The sequence below is a fragment of the Apodemus sylvaticus genome, chromosome 2, assembly GCF_947179515.1.
Source record: "Apodemus sylvaticus chromosome 2, mApoSyl1.1, whole genome shotgun sequence".
Classification (NCBI taxonomy): Eukaryota; Metazoa; Chordata; class Mammalia; order Rodentia; family Muridae; genus Apodemus; species Apodemus sylvaticus.
In genome coordinates this window covers 146169175-146187760 of record NC_067473.1, presented here as the reverse complement: position 1 = coordinate 146187760, position 18586 = coordinate 146169175, and the positions used below count along the sequence as shown (strand labels likewise).

The following is an 18586-nucleotide window of genomic DNA, read 5'->3' as shown; positions in this document are numbered from 1 at the left end:
CTCAGGGACCCATGGGTTCTAGGCCAGAAGGGTATGGTCACACACAGAGAACTGCAGAGGGCCCATGAGAGAGATTTCCTCCACACCATGCTCCACTCAGGGCCAGCTACTTTAAAATAAAAGAAAACAAAATACCAAAGGACTAATAAAATGGGGGGGGGTAAGGAAAGATGTTCTCCAATACTGGAAATCAAACCTAGAGTGTCACCCTCCCCAGACAAGTGCTCTGCCCCCGAAGCCTTCCAGCCTTAAGTAAAAATGATCAAATGATCAGGAATCTGGTGTCAGGAGATGCAGAGCATGCCAGCATCTGGGGACCCTTCTGGGCAGCTGCAGGGTTACAGGGTCACAGTGGCTGGGCAGTACCTGTGCTGTATCCAACCCTTAGACAGGACCTAGCCAGGAAATAAGAAGCCAGTGTGCTCCTCCCTCCTTTCAGATCTGCAGTTTGAAAAGCAGATGCACGCTGGGCGGTGGTGGCGCACGCCTGTAATCCCAGCACTCTGAGAGGCAGAGACAGGCGGATTTCTGAGTTCGAGGCCAGCCTGGTCTACAGAGTGAGCTCCAGGACAGCCAGGGCTATACAGAGAAACCCTGTCTCGAAAAAACCAAAGAAAAGCAGATGCACACAGTTTCTAAAAGAGAGCCAGGCACTTGTGGCGGGAGGCAGAGACATGCCAACACAGACCCCAAGTGGCCTCACAGTCCACAGAGACTGTGGAGAAAGAGGAAGAGGACAGACCCCGTCCAGTCTCACTTCTCAGAAGAGACTGGGAAGAGGGTGGGGACACACAGAGACAGGGACCCCCACCTGGCCTCATATCCCAGTGGGGACTGAAGAGAACATGGGAGACATGGGACCCCCATCGGACCTCACATAACACAGGGGACTGAAGAGAAAGTGAGGGGTATGAGAGGCAGGGGCCTGTGGAGAGGATGAGGGCGGGACACGGATCCCTCCAGCCTCACACACTTCCCTAGCCCCCAGGAGACTGAGTAGCCTAGATTCTGGCAAGGTATTCTTATATCAAAAGCAGAAAAACAATACCCCCTGCTTCTCCCCCTCCCTTCCTCCATGCTAGGAGGCTCCTTCTGAAGTACAGTGGGGGATACAGGCCAAAGCCTTCAGGAGGAGCAGGCTCTTTAGAAATTACAAACAGTAAAATCCAATCAAGCTCAAGTTCTGTGAAACTAGCCCAGGGCCAGTGTTCCTTCCACATTCCGGACCACAGGCAGTAAGAAGCCAAGCCCCGGGCATCTCTCACACATCTATAACATTAATCTGAGTACCCCACACTCAGAGAGGCTAAGGAATTTACCCAAAGACACACAGCTCGAGAGTGTTTGCAGAGACTGTGGTCTAGGTGTACTCCCTTTGGGTCTCTCACCTGAGTACCACTGGCATCTGGGAGGTGCCTTACTCTGGGTGGGGTCTGCCCTGTGCCTGGTCTATGCAAACATGCCCCAGTTTCTGTGCATGGGGCACCAGTAGCAGATTGTCACTACCTCTCGGAGTGACAATCACATATCAAATGTCAGATATTCCCTGGGGTACAGAAGAAAATGTGCCCAGAGAGATGGCACATTTGTCAAGCCCAGGGCTCAGCATGCGTCTCAGAGGAAGGGGGGCTTGCTTGTGCTGCGGGTTTAAAAGGTGTGTGTGTGTGTGTGTCCATGCATCCGTGTGTCCATGCGTATGTGCGGGTACTCTCAGAGTCTCGGATAACCCATTGGATGCCATGGGCCTGGCAGTACACGCAGCTGAAGACAGCTGGGCTTGGGTGCTGGGATCCTCTGCAAGAGCAGTTCATACTCTGACACAGAGCCATATCTTCAGTCCTTGTTTTGTTTTTTGAGACAGGGCCTCATGTAACCCAGGCTAGCCTCCAACTCAAACTCTCTATATGGCTAAGGATGACCCTGAACTTCCGATCCTCTTGTCTCCATCTCCCAAGTTCTGGGAAGAGGGGCATGTGCCACCATGCCCAGCTTTATGCAGTCCTAGGAACAGAACCCATGGCCTGTGAGTTTGAGGCCAGCCTGGCCTACATAATGGTCTACATTAAGACCTTGCCTAGGGGCTGGAGAGATAACTCAGTGATTAAGAGCACTGACTACTCTTCTGAAGGTCCTGAGTTCAAATCCCAGCAACCACATGGTGGCTCAAAACCATCTGACACCCTCTTCTGGAATGTCTGAAGACAGCTACAATGTACTTACATATAATAAATAAATAAATCTTTTTTTAAAAGACCCTGTCTAAATAAATAAATAAATAAATAAATAAATAAATAAATAAATAAATAGGTGAGCAGATAAATAAGTGAAAGCAAGCCAAAGCAATAGCAAGAAGAGAAGGTAGTCCCTTTAGGCCAGGCTGGCCTCAGACTCACAGAGATCTGCCTGTCTTTGTCTCCCAAGTGCTGGGCTTAAAGGCACGCGCTGGCACTAACTTGAACTTTAGAAATCATTTATCTTACTGGTGAGTATTGTTCCAGGACATTTAGACAAGTTGCCTAACCTTCCTTGGAAGCTTCAGATTTAGAAAAATTGTTCATAGTAATCTGAAACATAAAGAAAGAGGTAGACCCACAGTGGGTAATCTCAACACCTGCAAGGTAGAGGCAGGACAGGAGTTAAAGGTCATCTCTGGCTATTAATGACCTTAAAAAAAAAAACCCAGAACAAAACAAGCAGATCTCCACCGTTAGTGGCGATCTCCACTGCTCCAAAAGACTGACCCGCAGGTGTGCAGTCTGTATGCAGATGCAGACTGGCCTATGAGGGCTTCTAGTCACCAACAGGGGAGGAGCCCAATAAGGCCTCCAGCCCCCTGGGGGAATTGCTCATTTTGGGATCAAGGTAAACCCTCAAATCTTGGAAGAACCGTTGGCTCTGAAACCTGAACCTGACTCCGGGCTCTCTCTGTCTTCCTGTTTCACATGCTATGGCCTTTGCCTTCCACACATGCTCCAAAGTTGCCCCCACCAGAGGCTGCTGCACTGGCAGTGCCCAGTCATGGCTCTTTGATCGCCTGAATTCTGAGCTGCATCAATCTTTTTTTCTTTGTACTTAGCCTGCCTTGGGCGTTTTGTTACAGTAACAGAGAGTGGGGGTCATTAAAGCAGAGACTCTAATCTTAGACTACTCATGATGGTATAGGAAAATCTGAGGACAAAACTGAATCTTCAAAGTGTTGTTTGTACAGGCTGGTGCCAATTCTACTGACCAAAAGGCTCTGAGAAAGGGCAGACCTCTGTTGCACTTATGTTTCTTTCTGGGCTGTGAAAAACATTATCTTTAATATTTCCCAAGGTGTCAAGAAATGAGATTTGACTTAACTTAATGATAGGAAAAATCACATCAATCACATTTGTTTTTTAAAAACACAAAAATAAATTTCATTTGAAAATAATAAAAGAAATATATTGTATTTTTTTTTTAAAAAAAAAAACAGGTTTATTTACTCTAGAAGGAATGAGAATTCAGGATTCCATTTGGGCACATTCTGAACTGGTCCCCATTCCAGCCTGTTCTCTTCATTGGCATAGATGACACTTCTAGTTGAGTAAGTAAAAACATTAATTTCTTGGCTCCCATTCCAAGTGAAAAGTACCATGGACAGGGCTGTGCCAAGGATGGCACAGTCTCCTCGTGTCTAGGAGGGCATGATTTCCACACACCCTAGGCTTGGCTTGGCAGTGCCAATCTGTGTGCACAGAGCAGATGCCGATAGCGGAAGGCCATCTGCGCTCTGCTGCAGAGGTCAGCCTCAGTGAAAGCAGAAGTTGGCAGGTGACCTTGAGCTTGACAGAGGCCCTCAGGGATCTTCCGGGGGGTGCAGGTCGACATCCTAGTGTCTGGCAGCTGGAGAAAGAGCTCAGTGGTTAAGAATGTTTACTGTTCTCAGAGAGAGGACCTTGGTTCAGTTCCCAGCACCTACATGGCAGCTCAGAAGCACCTGTAACTCCAGTTCCAGGGGATCCAACACCCCCTTTCTGCCTCTGACAGCTCCAGGCTTGTGCATGGCACACATCCGCACAAAGCAGGCATACACATAAAATGAAAACAAACACATTTTAAAACAAAATATAACATTTCTTAGATATGATAGTGAAGGTTCAAGCCTGAAAGGAGAAATTGGTACACCAGACTTACAGCCCAACATGGAGCCCGCATGGTGTGGGGTTTAACCTGGCTGTCAGGAGGCTGAGGCAGGAAGGTCAGCATGAGTTCAAGGTCAGCCTGAGCTACACAGTATGTGCAGGGGCAGCCTTGGAAACACAAGATCTTGTCTCAAATGGGCACCACGGGAAACTTGTGTTTCAAAAGGAAGCACAGGGCTGTGGAAGGCAGAGGTTCCTTTGGTCTGCATTTCATCTGTATATGACATATACAGGATGCACCCACAATGCACTGCAGCTGTGACTGTGGTCATGTAGGAGGGTGTGGACAAGCGGTGGCGCTGACCACATTGGGTGGTCATGATCGCATGAATGAAACAGTCTGATAAAGCCTTTCTAGGACATAGCATCATCAGGAAGGGCGCATGTGACTTCAGGAAGAACTGCTCCCACACAACCACAAGAAGACGAGGAATGGATCCGCTTTAACAACCAGGAAAGGATCTAAACAGACATTTTGCCAAAAAGACTGAAAAGATAGGAAATGCCTTCCAACTCCAGGAAAACATTTGCAATAGTGTGAGTCTCTAGGGAAACGCAAATCACTACTACGGTGACACACCATTCTGTGTCTACTGGGCTGATTAATAATTAAGAAAGAACAATAGCCAGTGCTGGCTGTAGACAAGTTAGCCTCAAGGGCTGCTGGGAAAATGTGAAGTGCCACAGGTGCTGTGGGAGGCTGCACAGGTTCCTCAGAGGTCTACATATAGTTTCTGTTGGAGCTGAAATCACATGTCTAGATGCTATCCACACACCAGAGACCCAAGAATGTATGTCCACTGGAAACAGGCATGCAAACTGTGTTATTCACAATGGCCTAGAGAAACCCAAGACAACGGATGGTGACTATAACCCAACTACATAGTCTATTATTAAAAGGGTCACTGGACGCCAATCAGTGAGAAGGGACAAAGTCCCGACAGGCTGAGCCATGCGTGGTGATGCATGCCCTTAATCCCAACACTTGTGTGGCAGAAGCAGGCAGATGTGTTTGCTAGTCTGAAGACAGCCTGATCTATACAATGAGCCCCCAGAGACCTTGTCTAGAAACAAAACAAAAACAATGGCAAACACACACACACACACACACACACACACACACACACACACAAAACTCCACACAGTGAAACACAAAGGCAGTGATTATACAGAATCAGCAAATCAGAGTGAGATTGGCAGACAGACACACAGATAGACAAAGACAGAAAGTTTGTAAGGACTTTGTAAGGAGTGGTTCAAGAGTCCTCCAGTTCTTTCTAACTTGTCACTTTCCTCTCAGCGCATGGCATTCTTTGACAATTCTACTTGTGTTAAATAGTATTTCTTCCCAGAGGAAAAATGATACCTTGTCTTCTATCAGAGAAAAAAAATAGAGGAAGTTTTAAAAAGCATTGAGAATTTGGGAACCTGTCAGCTACTGCTCAGGTGAGGAATTGTTTCAAGAACTGGAGGACTCTTGAACCACTCTTGGGAGAATGACAGAATGTGCTGTAGCTGGTGTGTGTGTGTGTGTGTGTGTGTGTGTGTGTGTTGCCTGCTTGTAGAGATGTGCAGCATATATGAGCCTGGGATCTGGCAAGGTCAGAAGAGCACACCAGATCCACTCCTTTAAAGACGGTTGTGAGCTGCTGTGCTGGGAACTGAACCTGGGCCTCTACAAGGTAGTCAGCATGCTCAACCACTGAGCCATCACTCTGGCCCTTAGTATTTGAATTGTATAACCCACAGTATAAATGAGGAACCTTATAGTATATAAAATATGTCTCAATAAGGCCACTGAACTTTTTCTTTTAATTACTCCAAAGCAGAAAGATTATAAGTTCAAGGCTAGCTTAGGCTGTGTAGTAAAACCCTACCTCAAAATCACAAGCCAGAATAATATATTAAAATTTCAGTGCATTAAGAAAGAGGTTGCAGGCCAGGTGCAGGAGGCAGAGGCTGCGGAGGGCTCTGGATCTCTGTAACTGTTAAAATAATCTTCTCTGTACTAGTGTGGGAAACAGGATGGGCTCCAAGTTTCTGAGGACCACCGATTTATTTCTCTTTTTACAAATATTAAATTTACATTTTTATGTGTGTGGGTGCTTAAGATTGTTTTGCACTATGTGTGTGCTGTGCCTGGGAAGGTCAGAGGAGGAGGATGGGGGAGTTATAGATGGTTGTGAGTACCATGTGGGTGCTGAGAACCAGACCTGGATCCTCTGCAAGAGCAGACAGTGCTGTTAACTGCCGAGCCATGTCCAGCCTCAGTGCCATCTAAATGATAGCAAGCCAGCTGACTAACAGAGCAACAGCTTCAGCCAGTACCAAGGCTTAACTGCTGCATGGGTGGTGGAGAGAGCACAGGCCAGGCATGTGCGAGGCTCTAAGTTCAGTCAAACAACTAAAGGAACTGTACACAGACACACACACACACACACACACACACACACACACACAAACACAAACAAACACATACATGCAAGTGTGCACACACACCTCATTAATCTCATAGCTTTTTGGTAAGGGTACACACTGAGTTGTCATGGCTGACTTCTGAGTTAGTCATCAGGATGTCCCCATCTCTCCATGTTACCATGGTATGAGGGTTTAGGATAGTGGCTCTCAACTTTCTAACATGGTGACCCTTTAATCCAATTCCTTGTGTTGTGGTGACCCCCCCAACCATAAAATTATTTTCATTGCTACTTCATAAGTAATTTTTCTACTGTTATGAATCATAACGGAAATATCTGATATGTGACCCTGTAAAAGGATCATTTGACCTACAGGGGGCTGAAGATCCACAGGTGGAGTACCACTGCCTTAGGAGATCATAACTGTTTAATTGTCTGGCTGCCCTCACAGACAGATGAATGCAGGAAAGGGGTGCCGAGAGGTACATGGCCCCCCAAAAGGAATGTGTGGAAGGCTCCAGTCTGCTGTTCCTTCCCCCTGGCTTTGGGCATCAGTGAGGAGGAGGAGTTTGGATCCATCAGACTGGGAGTGGTCCCTTCTTTCACCCCTCACATCACTAATGGCCTCCCCTAAGATGTAGAACTGAGGCTTACAGAGCTTGACACCAACACCAAGAGACCCAAGGTGGGGTGACAATGGATGGGAGTGTGACTCCGTGACAGAGTGCCTGCAGAGTGTGCGGGCCCTGCGTCCAGCCTCAGGCTTCATAAACCCAGTCCGGCAGCCATGAGAGTGTGCCTCGCTTGAAGGGCCGCACCACAGCACACCGACTTCCCAGACCTTCCAGCCACCCTCCCCCCCACCTCCAATTTAGTCTTCCTTTTCACTGGAAGAGAAGGAAGGAAATAAATGCTTTAAATAAACATGTCAGGAAATGGAAAATATGAACATCTAGGCTAAGGTTAGACAGAACTAGTCAATGCAACTCCCAACCCAGCACGTGAGTATCATCTCAGGATGCGAGGAATGAAGTTTTCTTTTCTTTTCTTTTTTTTCTCAAATCCCTGAAGATTCAGCTTTGAGAAAGATACTTCAAAAAAACAATGTTACCCAGAATGTCCTCTGCTTCAGGGGAAAAAAAGATTTATAAAACCACAGTGAACAAAAGAGAGAAGAGTTGGGCGTGGTGCGGGCGAGTGCGCCAGGGATTGGGTGCTCCCCTATCTGTCTCCCTCAGCCAAGTAACCTGAGTCCTGACAGGCTGTCACCCTGCTCCCACACTGAGGGAGACTCAATACCATGGGGTTTGTCTCAGAACCAAGAACGTGCAGAAATGGGAGCCAGTGTGTCTGTGGACGCCAGCTGATGCTCCTTCACTCGGTTTTGCTTTCATCCGTCTGCCCACTCATTCATTCATTTGTTCATTCATTCATTCATTTATTCATTCTTTCATTCACACAATCTTTATTGAAGGAAATCCTCCTTGTGACTAGATAGAAAGACAGGGCTCAGCCACTGCCATCCTGCAGTGGGCAGCTCTTACCAGCAGGTATCGCCCCTGCCTTCCCAGACTGCATCTTAATGTTCTGTACCTTCTACTTCTTAGTAATGGGGCGGGCATGTTTTTTTTTCTATTACTAAATACAGCTGGAACCCTTAGACAATCTTGCAATGTTCCTATAGTCCCAGCGACCTGGAGGGCTGAGGCAGGAGGAGCACTTGATTGAGCCCAGTAGTGTGAGAGGCTTGCACATCATGATATCAATTTCAAAAGCAAATACTAAGCAAATGGACCAATCCCCAGAAAGGATTCTAGATTGTTATTCTTAATTGTGTGTGAGAGGATGTGGGGTATATAAACCCAAGTGCAGTTGCTCAAAGAAGCCTGCAGGAGGCGCTGGATACCCTGGAGCTGCAGCTGCATGGAGTTCTGAGTTGCCTGATGTAGTTAGTAATTGCTGGGAATTGAACTTGGGTCCTCTGCAAGGACAGTTCTTATTCTTAGGTACTGAGCCACCTCTCCAGCTCCAAGACACTGTTTTTGTTTTTAAAGACAGGGTCTCACTATTTTACCCTGGCTGTCCTAAAACTTGTTATGTAGGTCAGGGTATCTTTAGACTTACAAAGATATGCTACCCCTGCCTCCAGAGTGCTGAGATTAAAGATGTGCAATATAGTACACCCAGACGAGACATTATTTTTAAGATAAGCACAAGACTGACAGGTCTTGGAGATGCAAAGGCCAACTAACCATGAAACTTGGAAGCCCAAGGATGTGAGGATGCATTTTCTGCACTCTTTCTTGGCCACAGGAATAGAACTATGGGGGTACAGGGAGGAACCAGGAGTGCAGACAGAACGAGAATCCTCAAGCAAAGCCCACAGTGTCTAGTTAAAGGCCTTAGAAAGTAGTAGCCTGGAAAAATGGCAACCTTTCAGTCTTAAATGGCTGTACTCCTGCCAAGTCCTGCAGAAGGCGCTAGCATTCTTGTCAGCAAAGATACAGTCCTGCTCTGGTGACTCTCTTCCTGCCCGCTGTGGATCTGAGTCTAGTTCCCCAGCACAAGTCTACCTACATGCCACCATGCTCCCCTCCACAGACTAAGCCTCTGAAACTGTAAGCCAGCTCCAATTAAGCACTTTATAAGATATATGTGGTCATGGTAACAGAACACTGACTGGGGCACCCACAGACAGCACTAGAGAGCAGGTCTCTAGTTCCCTTTATTCCCACGGTGATGGACTTGGGGAACAGGAGCATCCAGCCTCTTTTAGTGCCAGCAGAAGCTGAGTGGGGTATCTGACTTCACTCTTATATAGAGACAATGGTGCAACATTATCTCCCAATATGGACTCCTTCTTCTACCGGAGAACGTACAACAGAATCCTGACCCAAGGTCCCCTAACATAGTCTAGAAAAGCACCTACATTTCCATAAGAAGTCACTTGTGTTATATAATGGGCATACTATAAATAAAAATGTAAAAGATACGGGATGGAGAGATGGCTCGAACAGTTAGGAGGACTCGGTGCTCTTGCAGAAGATCCAAGTTTGGTTTCCAGCACCTACACCAGATATACTACAAATGGCTGTAGTTTCAGTTCCAGGGGATATGATGCCTTCTGGAGGTGGGCATGCACATAATGGAGGTAGGCATACAGGCAAAACTCATACACAAAAAGTTAAAACAAACAGATCCTTCAGATCTTTCTAACTTTTAAGGGACATGTGCTGAGAACACAGCTTAGTCATTAGAATGTGTGCCTATCATCCAAGGCCTGGGATTGATCCCAGTCCTATATAAACCTGTCTTGGCGGTGCAGGCCTGCAATCCCAGCATTCTAGAGGTGGAGGTAGGATAAAAAAGTTTGAATTTCAAGTCATCCATGGCCTATCCAAGGAATACAAGAGACTCTCTTTCAAAAACAAACAAAAATGGGTGCTAGAGGGGTGGCTCACTGGTCAAGATGTTTGCTGTACTTCAGAGAACCTGAGAACCTGAGTTCCTTTCCTAGCACACATGTGGGGCAGCTCACAATAATCTGTAACTCTAGCTCTGTTTCCAAGAGATCTGACACCCTCTTCCAACTCCAAGTCCCTTCCAGGAACCTGCACACACACACACACACACACACACACACACACACACACACACACACACACATTAAAAATAAAGTTAAATAACATTATTTAAAAGTTAAAGAGGCAATAAACAAGCAACAACAATCTCCCAATAATCTAAAAAAAATCTTTTTGAAGAATTGTCATAAAGCATTTCAGTGTTCAAAAGTAAACGTGCCTGAGATAAGTGAAAAAAAAAAAAAAACAAAAGTCTCAGGAAAAACAGAAGATATAAGGAAGAGCTGAATGGAATTTTAGGATAAAAATAATAATAGTTGAAATGAAAACTTCATAGATGAGGTCAAGAGCAGAGAGAAGGCAGGTAAACTGGCTAGGTAGCCGTGTCTATAAACCCAGCACATAAGAAACAGAGGCAGGAGGATTGCCACAAGTCCAGGACCAGTCTAATCTACCACAGTAAACAAAAAAACTAAACCAAAACAAAAAGAGTGAGTGAACTGGAAAATTAATCAAAAAAAAAAAATTACTCAATTCCAACACCAGAGGGAAACAGCCTAGATTTAAAATAATCAAGCAAGCGCCAAGAAGCTATGGGACTAATAAAATGGATGTAATATTCATGCAATAATACCAGAAGGATACAAGATAGCAAGGATAAAAATATACTGGGGGGAGGTGCTAGATTTTCCTAAAGTTGGCAGAAGATGCAGAACCCATTCCTTTCATCATTGCTGTGACCCAATGCCTGTTAGAAACAACTAATGCAACAAAGGCTTATCCCAGCTCATGGTTTCAGAGGGATTTCAGTGCCTCAGAGCAGGGGAGGTGAGCATGGTGGGACAGCTCCCTGGAGGGGGATCACCCCGGCTCATTCATGTGATGATGGACCTGTGGTCTCTCTCACCAGGCAGGCTCCATCTCCTCAGGGTTTCAGTGCTGCACCTGGGGGACAAGAACTCCCTGTCTAAGTTTATGGAAGACATTTTTACTTATGAGCCTGTGAGGGTCACTTCAAACCATCACACTGTAGACCCAGCAAATTTAGAACCAAACGAATTGTAAATGAGTTACAGCTCTGATAACTCCTCACCAAGAAACATGATAATTAAATCACAGCAACTAAGGACAAAGGAAAAAAATCTGGGAAGCAGCTGAAAGAATCATCTTACTCTCATGAGAACATCTCCTCTTGTGAGAAAACACGGGCAGAGAAAGGAGTAGGTGGGGACACTCGGAAGCTCACAGAAGGCAGCAGGTCCTCAGATAAAGAACTTAAAGAAGATGTTCATGCTGGAACAACCACTCAGGGATGAAAAACTAAGAAGGTGGAAGTAACTGGAGACACCCAGAGCTCACACCATAGACCATGAGGCTCAGCACAGTCAATAGTTCCCCAGTGAGATTTAGATTCAATATAGTTACTCTCAGTTCACAGCAAGAAGCCTTACACATACGGGTAAGATTGTTGTAGGGCTGGGGAAATGGCTCCTTGGTTAACATTGCACTGTGTTCTTCCAGAGGATGGATATTTGGCTCCCAGCACCCAGGTCAGGCTGCTCACAACTGCCTGTAACTCCACCTCCAGGAGATCTGATGCCCTCTTCTGGTCTCAGGAGGCACTGCAGTCAAGCATATAACACACACACACACACACACACACACACACACACACACACACACTTAAAGATCAAAATTAAATAAAAAGATTATTCTAACATTTATGTAGAAATGCAAAAGAACTAGAATAATAAAACCGCCAAACTTTAATTGTGCCGTTTATTTATATTTTGTTTATTTTAGTGAGGCCTGGGTATGCGACAGCGTGTGTGGGAGCTCAGTTAGTCAGTCTTGGTATCAGTTGTCTTTAACCACTGAGCCATCTCACTAGCCTGGTTTGATTTTGAGACAGGGTTTCATGTAGCCTAAGCTGGCCTTGAACTCCTCACCAGCCACCTGCCAGGTGCTAGCATTCCAGGAGTATGTGCTGCCACACCTAGAGTAAATGAAACATTCTGGAAAAAAGTAGAGAATCCTGCTCACCTTGTTTTGAGATGTCACATGGTCAGAACACTTACAGCTCTGGGGTTTTTTGGGGTGGGCATGAACAACGGAGTGGACCAGCAGCCAGCAAGCCGTTCCCAGACATGGCAGAGGTGTCTGGGCACTTTAAAGAAGAGCAGAAAGGCTTTAGTTAACTGTACCGAAGCATCCCTCAGCCCTCAGGCAAAAAAAGCATAACCTAAGGGTCATGCTGGTTTACATACTAAACAGTAAAATATGACACTTTACAAACCTCCAAGCTCCAGGGCTAGGCTGGTATATCTCAGACTTGAGGCCAAAAGCAAGGCATAAAGGAGAAAAAAATGTCCAAGTGGAGTTCATCAAAATGCTAAACTTTGCAATAGAACTTGCTAAGAGTTTGAAAAGCCAAGAAGAACCTATGTGTGAGTCACCCGGCCACCAAGGACTAGCATCTAGTGCACATGAAGAGCTCCTGCAGGACACAGTGGCTCACGCTCATTGGCGCAGCACTGGGGAAGTAGAGGCAGGAGGATTGGAAGTTGAAGCTCACTGTGAGCTTGAGGTCAGTCTAGGTTACATGATCTCCTGCCTCACAAACCAAACCAAATCAAAACCAAAACCAAAAAACAAACTCTCAAAACTCAACAGTAAAGACCAAACAATCCAATCAGGAGACAGGGGAATGTCATGAAGGGACATTTCACCAGGAGATAGAGCACACACACACACACACACACACACACACACACACACACACCACATTCAATGCCACTGTCCACGAGGGAAATGCAAACAGAACGCATAGCAGACACGCCTGCACACATATTGAATGACTGAGATAAAGAACAGCGGCAGGAACCCGGGAGCATGCAGAGACTGTACCATGCTCTTCGCATACTCCCAATGGGCACCAGAAGCCTCACAGACACACAGAAGAGGGTATGGCCGTGACTTAGAGTCCTAAACATGTGGCTCCCTACAGCTCAGCAATGAGCCCCTGATTGTCCCAGAGAAAAGGAAGTGGTGTTTACACAAGAGCTTACTGGTGGATCACCCAGATGCCGTGTGCTAGTAGCCCCCAAATGTAGCAGAGCAGAGAATACCGCTCAGCATTAAAACAGGAGCGGCCTGGAAGCTCTGGTGTAGCTCAGTGGTCAGTTGTATGTCTCGCCTCCGAGAAGCCCTGGCTTCCATTCTGCAGCACAGGAGGACAGGCTGCTGACAGACACAGCAATGTGAATGAATGATGCCCCCCCGAGCACCCTGACGAGAGAGGCCCAACTCAGAAGGCTGCTCACTGCATGATTCTGTTGATGCAGCACCTTTGAAAGTATCGAATTAAAGCTATAGACAATAGATGAGTGGTGAGCAGAGGCAAGGAACACTGGCATGCACGCTGCACCCAGGATGCAGTGATGTCATCACGCTGTCCGTGATGCTGGGAAAGGGCTTTGCAGGCTGCGCCCAGGGAAGGAAACCGAGGGACCATTCTGCATGCCTTCTTTGATCTGTATTACTAATGGGACACCGGGCCTCATGTAGCTCAGGCTGCCCTCAAATTAATTCTTTGAACTTCTGCTCCTCCTGGCTCCACCTCCTAAGTGCTGCAATGATAAGTGTGCACTAGCAGCCTGGCTTAAGTCAGGACTCTGGGCATCTTACTACACACACACATTTCCTGGGGCTCAACTTAAAATGCATGAGGCGGCATCTGGAGTGCTGTGTTTGTAGCAGGCTCCCCACTGACACCCACCTTACAGCCAGAGCTTCTGCACAATGCTTGTATTTAGACTGAGATCATAAGACTTTCCGGGTAAAAGATCAATGGTTGGAGAGATGAAAGAAGCAGTGTGTATACATAGTGAAATACTATTCAGTCATGAAAAAGAACTGTGCCCCATGGCTTGTTGTAACGAGGGGTGAGGATTGGAGGATAGAGGGTAAAGTAAATAACCCAGACACAAAAAGACCAAAGCTGCATGCTATCTAGCATGTGCTAAAAACAATAATCTGAGTGCCAGGCAGGGATTACTCTAGGAGGGGTGAGAGACAGAGACAGGGAGACTGCATACTCAATATGAGGCACAGTTCTTTCAGGGCAGCTTAGGGGGTAGACTGGCTCATAAAGACCAATGCTGCCTACTTTAAGTACAGAGAGGATCCTGAAGGCTCTAACACAGCCACAGAAAGAAGGAAGCAGGAGTGACATTGCATACATGTGGTGAAGATGTCATACGGTGCCACATGAGTGTGAAGTTACTAACTGGAAAGGCTTAGAAGTTATTTTGGGACTCCTCAATGCTCTGAGTGAATTGAGACACGTTATATATGTGGGTCTTCTTTTTTTTTAATTCTCTGGCCCAACAATATGCACAAGTAAGCTGATAATAAAAATTTAATCGATAGAGAGAAAAGAATTACCCAGGCAACTATGAAAAGATATACCAGGCCAAATGCTGGAGAAGAGTCCAGGTCTGGCCTGGGGTTTAGGAATCTAGTCTTTAATTTAATCCTTGCCTCCTCAGCCAGGTTTAGGGAGAAGCAATCAGATGTGAATTGATTCCCAATTTTTCCAGGAACAAGGTCCCCCAGGGCAATAACTGAGCCCACAGCTTCCTGTCTTCATTTCCAGTGGTTTCTTTATCTAAGCACCAGAAGAAGGCACCGAGGCCAGGATCCTCTGCTGATGGGCTTGTCGTGGGGGCTCCTGCCAGCGCCACCTCCTGGGGGCTCTGCTCTAGGTCTCCCTACAATGCCTGGATGCTGGTCACCCTCCCATTTCCTTCTCCTGCATGAAGGCTGCTGGGTCCAGGCTGAGATTCAAACTCCAGTTCTCTCTCAGGCCACTGGAAAGGCCTGCCTCTTGTCTCACATCCCACAGACCCCAAATTTTATCAATCAGAAGGCCCTTTCTTGGAGGCTGGAGCGAAATGATCAGTGCTAAGAGCACTGGCTACTCTTGCAGAGGACCCGAGTTCTATTTCCAGTATCCACATGACTCACAACCATCTGCAACTAAAGTTCCAGGGGAATCTGACGCCATCTTCTGGCTTTCATAAGCATTGCAGGCACATGTGGTGCAGACACATAAAAAGAAATGAGACAAAGAGCGATTTCCCTAAACCTACACCCGTCTCTCCTTCCATCACCTCCATCACCGCCCCTTTTACTGGATCTGTGTGTTTCCTAGCCCACATTTTTTTTTGCCTTACCTATCTTGTAAAGAACCTACTTTTAAAAGCACTTCCATTTATGTCACTGATAGTTACCGAAATGCAAAGATTCTGTGATGTCACTTCTTCAAGGCATCTAAAGACACTACCAACAGAGACAGGGAGGAGAGGGGAGGCTCGCAGAGGCTGTGGAGGAAGGGTAGGAGTTGAGGGGGCCTGGTCTCCAGGCTCAGCCTCATTACTGAGTGGAGATTTCTATATACAGTGGGACAGCTGTGCTTAATGAGGTTCTGTGGAGCATCCCCAAACCGCTGGATGAAAGGATTTTGGGTGCTGAGAACCTCAGAAGGGTGGGTGATAAGAGGACAAGATGGCAGACTTAGCATATCGAAATGCCATCTTCTACCCCAAATATACATAATCATTTGATGGCAATTAGAAGGGAAAATATCATGCAAAGCCCAGGCATGGTTGTTGTGTTCCGTGGACACTTTCCATAGCCACGAACGTGTTGACAACAGTTGAACATACCTGACCTCTAGAGGATTCTAGCTAGCGCCTGTGAAGAAGGCTCAGCCTTGGGGAAGGGGAACTAAGCCCATGGAAGAAGAGCATCAGAGCCTCCGCCTCCCACCCCAGAGCTTTATTCAGATGCTCCTGGAAGCAAAGGGAGGGCGGAGACAAAAACACAAACACAAACCGAGACAATGTCTCATCACAGTACGGCTATTCTCATCCATGAAGGAAAAGGTCTAAGTCCGCCTGAGCACTACAGGGCACTCAAAGCGAAGCCCATCAGTCACTGCAGTGCTCAGGAGGCTGAGGCAGGAGGATCTCAAGTTCAGAGTAGACCTAAACAATGTGGTAAGGCAGAGTCTCAAATTTCTTTTTCAGGATTCATTTATTTTAGTTGTATATGAATGTTATAGCCCAAGTGGTCATTTGGGCACTATGTTCATGCAGTACCCATAGAAGCCAGAAGAGGGCATCAGATGCCATGAAATTAGATTGCCAGGTTGTTGTGAACAGCATTGTGGGTAGTGGGAATTGAGCCCAAGTTTTCTGCAAGAGCAACCAGTACTCTTAACCAGGGTTGGGAGCACTTTGCCAGGATGCATGAAACCCTAGGTTAGAACCCCAGAACTTAAAGAAAAGAAAGGGAGGGGAGAAGAAGTATAAGAAACTTAGTTCAGACCCCAGACATCCATGTTGAAAAGCCAGGAGTGACTGTGCCACCCTAGTACCAAGAGAGTGAGGTCAAGCTGAGACAGAAGGATTGCTGTGACCTACTGGCCAGTTAGGCTAGCGGGGGCTGGGGGAGGTGAGAGTGCTCCAAGTTCAGTGAGAGACTACCTCAAAGGGACGGGATGGAGAGCAGGCGCCTGGCTTTCTCTTTTGGCCTCAGCACAGGCGCATATGTGTGAGCTCCTCTGCACACGTGAGCAAGTATGTTCACACACAGGTGCACACGCTTGTGCACGCTAATGGACTTCTACCTAGCCTACAAAGCCCTAAAAGCTTATATGTTTTTCTCTGTTTACTTATTTGATGAATGTGTACGGTGTGTGGTGTGTGTGTGTGTGTGTGTGAGAGAGAGAGAGAGAAAGAGAGAGAGAGAGAGAGAGAGAGAGAGAGAGAGAGAGGAGAGACTGTTATACAGAGCATGCAGACATCAGTTCTGTCCTTTTATTACAGGGTCCCATAGTGAACCTAAGTTGCCGTGCCTGCCAGCAGTGTCTTTACTTGCTGGTCCATCCTGATGACCACTCACAAAGCTTATCTTCGACGTTCCTATTTTTGTCTTTCAAGCTTTTCTGTGTCCTTCAGTAGGCTCTGAAGTAGGCTCAGACAGTGACAGAAGTAAGCTATGGAGGTGAGATATTCCGTTCTGAGGGTTCTCCTGGTACGAGACTCAAAACTCAAGTCAGAGTCCTGAGTGCTAATCATGCTGTGATGGAATTTCAAGTTTCTCTTCAGGTTTCTAACACTATGCTGGAATGAATGAATGAACGAATGAATGAAGTCACGGGTACTTCTGTCCTCACATGAGCCAGGGAAATGAGACACTTAGCTGCATCTCCAGCACCTGGCCTAGTGGTTTTCAGCTCTACACAAGGAACTTTAAGGACTGTGGTGTGAGTACCACCTAGGACACAATTCTGACTTAACTGGCCTAGGGTTTAGTCTTGGAAACCCTCCACATGACCTCAATGTAGCGCAAAATTGTAATCTGCCACCGGAACCCAACACCCAGCAGGCGGAGAGACCCAGCAGTGAGTGAGTCCTGCGGTTGACTCATCCAGCTCAGACCCAATACCGTCGTCCATTGCTGGGTTTCATGTTATGCTAATTCATTAATATATTCAGGAACTATTAATTAAGCAGTAACATGGTAGCAGGTGCTATGCTTGGCTGAGCTGCTGGAGATGGGTCCGTAAACAAGATGCCCACCTCTCTCCCTGGTCCCTTGAGAATTAGGGAGCATGGGGAACAGGGCCTGTGCCTTCAGCTCTTCCAAGAACTTTCTGTCCTGATGGTTAATTGGTCAGGCTCCCCAGCCATCGTTTCTCTGGCTGCAGGCAGCCGACCTCACTCACTTTGGGCTGTTTGCCCAAAGGAAAGGTTATGTAAGGATAGATCGTATTCACTTAAGGAGAGAGGAAGTTCCCGGATGCTGGACCAAGGACAGAGTGGCCTCACTTCGACAGCCCCACCGGCTGCAGGAAGACAGGCGAGTCAGGTGCCTCCCTGCAGCTCCGTGCAGCCAGCATAGACTTCTTTCTGGGTGTGGGTTTACACAAAGACATGAAAAAGCCCCAGCTCGCAATTACCCGCAGGTTGGAAGATATTCCTGGCAGCTACTGTCTCGGCACTCCTAGTCTCTCCTGGAAACTCTCTACATAAGCTGGGGGCAGCTCGCACCCATGAGCCCAGGATGTAGGGGGAAGGCAGGACCATGAACATCTCAGGTTTCAAACCAGTCTCCATAGGGAGGAGACCTTGCCTCAAAACCCCCAAACCACACCATACACTGGCGGACAGAGGGGCTGATTGATGCCCGGCCCTCACTGCCAACTGAGGGCAAAGCCTCCCCTGGAAGCCTCAGCTGCTTCCCCGCTGGACTGCCTACTCCATCCATCCTCCAGACAGAAGCCAGACAACGTCCCATACAGCCACGACTCCAGCCACCTCCGTGCCCTGCTCCAAGGTCTGCCGGATTTTCA

At 47.0% G+C, this 18586-nt stretch overlaps 1 protein-coding gene across 1 annotated transcript in view; it reads right to left on the bottom strand.

The window, feature by feature from the left end:
• Hrh1 (histamine receptor H1) overlaps positions 1–18586 on the bottom strand; it is an 86082-nt gene that overhangs the window by 3666 nt on the left and 63830 nt on the right. The gene's annotated exons all lie outside the window — the stretch shown is intronic.